The following is a 4,617-nucleotide window of genomic DNA, read 5'->3' on the forward strand; positions in this document are numbered from 1 at the left end:
CGCAGGCTCAGTGGCCATGGCTCACGGGCCCGGCCACTCCGCGGCATGTGGGATCCTCCCGGACCGGGGCACGAACCCGTGTCCCCTGCATTGGCAGGCGGACTCTCAACGACTGCGCCACCAGGGAAGCCCTCACCTGCTTTTTATGCTCTTGAGAATTTGAGCCATCTCTCCTTCTCATTCAGACTCCTCAGATATGACTGTCTCCCTCCTTGACCTGGCCATCCCTCCTCCTCATCCCAGTAGCCATCCTCCTTCCAGTAATTTCCACACTCACCCTGTCCCAGTTTATAGGCCTTCTATCATAAGAATCCCACTCTCTTTTGAAAAGATTTAATAACTAAAATAAACCTTCAGAAGACTGTCAGATAAATTAACTTCATAAGAATTGTGCTTTTTGGGGGACTTCCCTGGTGGTCCAGCGGTTAAGACTCTGTGCTTCCACTGCAGGGGGCGCGGGTTCGATCCCTGGTCAGGGAACTAAGATCTCGCATGCTGCGTGGCGTGGCCAAAAAAAAAAAGTTAAAAAAAAAATGTACTTGTTATCTGGAAAATGGGAATTTTAAAATCTGCCTCGGCCACAGCAGTGAGAGGCCCGCGTACCACAAAAAAAAAATCTGCCTCTCCATAGGCACAATTATGAGAATCCAGTTAAGACCTAATATGTGTGGTAATTAAACCCCCAGTGCTGGATGATATAAATATACTGTGACCAGACAACAACAGTCACCAAGTAACACTTTCAGGCTGATAAAGAGAAATTAAAGCTAACTATGGGGTGTTCATTCCGAATCAGCGACATGCATGATATCATTTCATCCTCAAAACAGTTCTTAGGAATCAGGCACTGTTATCCTCATTGCCATTCAAAGGGGACTAAAGAATAGCTGAAATACATTATCTTTGGCTCAGCTGAGGCCAGAACCTCATTTTAATGACTGCAGCCCGAGCTTTTAAACCACCAAGTTGCCCTCACAGCGAGGCAGCTCAAAGCACAGTTCTTCCCATCATTTCTGTGAGGACTGTTTCACTATTCTTCTCTAATTCACAAAGGGGGTAAACTTGCCAGTGGAAAGGGAAGAACAGTGAATGTCCCACATACGAGGCAGGAGTGGGGTTGTGGAATTTATTTTAATCTTCACTAGCACCAGAACTCTTTATCAGGTGACAGGCTGCCCCAGCCTTGAAGCCATGAACCTGTGGCACTCTGAAGAGGAAGATCCCCAGCCTCCACAAAAGAAATCTGGAACTGCAACCCGGCCCAGTGCACAGAGCACTGGCTTATGAGTCAGAAGACTAGGTTCGAACCCTAGTTCTGCCACTCACGGGCTGGAAGGCCTCAGGCACTTCACATGGCCTCTGTGGGCCTGTTTCCCTCTTACATCTGAAAGGACAGGTTGATGCTTGTGGTCTCCAAGGGTGTGTGCTGGTGTTGAGTCAATGATTCCATGACAAGGCTAGGTCCGTAGGGAAGCAGAGATGGGTTTGCTTGTCTGCCAGGGCCCAGGAGCAACATGTGTGGACAGGTCTGGCTCATTAAGTGCCAGGGAACTTCCCCACCAGTAGCTTCCCTTTTCTGCCCTCCTCAGTCTTCCCTGGAGGCCAGACCCTGCTGTGCTGCTGTGGGCTGTGGGGTTAGGGTCTGGTAGAAGACAGAGAACTCACTGCTCTAAAGCATTCTAGTGACCTAGGCTGGCTATGGCCAAGCCTGGAGCAGACTGATCCTGGTGGTGGGAGAAGGGGTGACAGTTCTTCTCTTAGACTCAGGCAATCTCACCCTCCCTTCAGAGAGAATGGCAATGGGATCAAGTAGTAGCATCTGCCTCAGGGAGGATGTGGCTTGGAGCCTGACCTCCCAGATGGTCCAGCCACCTCTGCCAGGGCTGCAAGGCCCTGCCTCCTGCCTCTAGCCTCTAGCCTCCAGCCTCTAGCCTCCGGAGGCCAGTTACAGAGTTACAGTGAGTTACAAACACACCAACAAGGAACCATCTGGGAGAGTCTGAGCCTCCAGCCTCAACCACAGCCTCCATGAATCTCGAGAGGCCTTGGCACCTCCAGATTTTGAGGCCCCTCACTCCTGGCTCTGCCTCCCACTCTGGGATTCAGACAGCAGAGTGAGGCTGGGAATAAAAATCAGTGGATTTCATGTAGGACCATCTGGTAAACTTTGAGAAAACTGAATCAGAACACTTTTATTATCAGAAAAAAATTTCCTGTCTTATTCAATGTGTTACTTTCCCATGAATTTCCTGGACAAGACCTGAATCCAGGGAAGTCAGTGTGTACTTGAACAATGGCAGTTTTTTTAACTGGGAAATGAAACCACGGATCTATTAGAAGATTATAAATGGATCTTTCACTTCAGAGCTGACATCAAAAATAGGTATGGGTCTGTGAGCAAATGCGTAAAGACTAGTTGTGAAATACTTCCATTTGATCCCAACTAGCTTAGAAACGAACTCCCAAAGTAAATATCAAATTTTGAAAATGAAGTTCAACTTGTTTTGAAACAGGCAATAAATGAACTGCAGGGCTCTTACAAAGAAATATATTTAAAAGGTGACTCACCATGCACTGAATTTGCAGTACATAAATATGGTGCCCAACTGAACGTTCTTTGTAACGTATGAAGCTCAGTTCAGACAGCCATTCTCTCTGTAGTCTCAGGGAGGTACAGGCAGCTATGACAGGCACAACACACTTGTATGACCTGGGCGGCAACTGGGCCCTCACTCATCCCCTTCAGATAATGCTGGTGATGGTAATAATCTGTAATCAGAGGCCAAGGGCCTCTTTAGAAAAAGAACTGGAGGCTCTGGCCCAAGGCCCAAATCAACACCTGTGGTCTAGGCCTGCTTCCCTGCACCGACATGCCACTGGACAGCAGCCAAAATCAGTGGCTCCTTCAAGCAGGAGGCTCAGTCCAAATGGCCTTGTGGGCCTAGCTCAGCCAGGAGAGAACTGGACACAGGTTGGTCTCCAATTCTGTGTCCCAGGAGGTAAAGAAAGGAAATGGACCCTTCCCCTAGATCAATTCTCAGATATGATCTGGAAGTAAACTCCTGCTAGATCTAGGGATAACTCTTTTCAAGAGTTCAAGAACCCTGAATTCTGGCTCTGCCTCTGATAACTGGGTACCTTGGCAGGCCTCGGTTTTCCCCTGCCTCAATTTGCACATCATCAAAATGGTGAGAATAAATAACCCTTAGGGGAAAGGGAGAAAAAGTATGCCAGAGCATCTATGCCAGTACATTACATCGTGAATGAATGATGCAAGGGAGAGAGGGTGTTTAACCACCAGGGACTATAGAATCATTGCCATTTTCATCCTCACTACTGTCATGAAACTCCCTCAAAAGGGACCTTCACTCTTGGGAGAAGAGAGTAAAGGGAGATGGATTCATCTGTGGACTTTTAAATCATCGCTGCCATTGAGGCAGCTTGCTCCCTGTCAAGTGCAGAACAGCACTTTCTGAGGAGTAATATCTTTAATCCTCACAACACCCCTATGAGGAGGCACTATTATTGTTACACCCATTTTACAGATGAGAAAGCTGTGCCCACAAAGGTTAAGTAACTTCCCAAAGTCACACAGGTGGTAGGTGATGAGGCTGGGATAGGAACCCTAGTCTGATCCCAGACTAGGGATCGTGGGCACGCTCTCAACCACTGCTATTTTTGTTCCTGCCAGATGGCTGACGAGGTCTTCTGGGGGAGGAAGGACCCGGGAGGCTCTGAAACGGCCTATCTGCTTCTGCGGGTTTTGGAAGGCGCAGGGATCGAAAGTCAGGTCTCCCAAGACAGCCTCTGTGCCCTCGACACTCCACCGCAGTGGAGCGATTAGAGCGATTACTCACCACGCTGAAGGGCAGAGCCGACAGACCTCAAATCGGGATGGGGTCAGCTAAAATGCACCCACCCCAACCCCTTGCACGGCTTTCGAAAGGGCGGGATTCCTGCCTCGACGGTGCTTACAGGGGCCGGACGGCGTTCGTCAACAGGACAAGACCTTGGGAGGGGGTATCCTGGTCGAGGTCACACGGCGATATCCCCAGCACGGGTCCGCCCCCCGGGCTCAGACGTGGCCGCTTCGCACAACGACGGGCTCTAAGTGGACCTGGGAATTCGGGTCCCGGCGACACCCCTGCTCTGACGGCCCGCCCGCTCGCTTCCACCGCAGCGCAAGCCAGGCCGCCGAACCTACGTACCTGGCCGCCTGGGGCGGGCCACCTCGGTCACAGCCGCAGCTCCCCAGAGAAAGCGCTCCCTGGCTCGAGAACAGCCAATCCTCTGCCGAGCTTTGGTGTGAGCGCCCCGCGAGCCTTCCAAAATCGAACGCGGAGACTCCGTGAGCCAATCGGCGGAGGCAGAGGAGCGAGGGGCGTGTCCGCCTAACCCCCTTCCTCCCAAGGCCTCGAAATCCGAGTGCGAAGAGGCCCCAGGTCCAATCAGCGGCGGAGCAGCAGAGAGGGGCGTGTCCTCCCGGGCCCTTTCCCTCCGTCCCAGGCGGCCCTAGCTCAGCGCGCGGAGGTGTCCCCTTCATTGACGTCGGTCCTCTGGAAGAGCGCGGTTTTGCTGGCTCGGGGGCGGGGGGGGGGGCGCACTCCCGCCCCCGGG

This window comes from Lipotes vexillifer, unplaced genomic scaffold (genome assembly GCF_000442215.2).
Source record: "Lipotes vexillifer unplaced genomic scaffold, Lipotes_vexillifer_v1.1 scaffold184, whole genome shotgun sequence".
In the NCBI taxonomy this organism is placed as follows: Eukaryota; Metazoa; Chordata; class Mammalia; order Artiodactyla; family Lipotidae; genus Lipotes; species Lipotes vexillifer.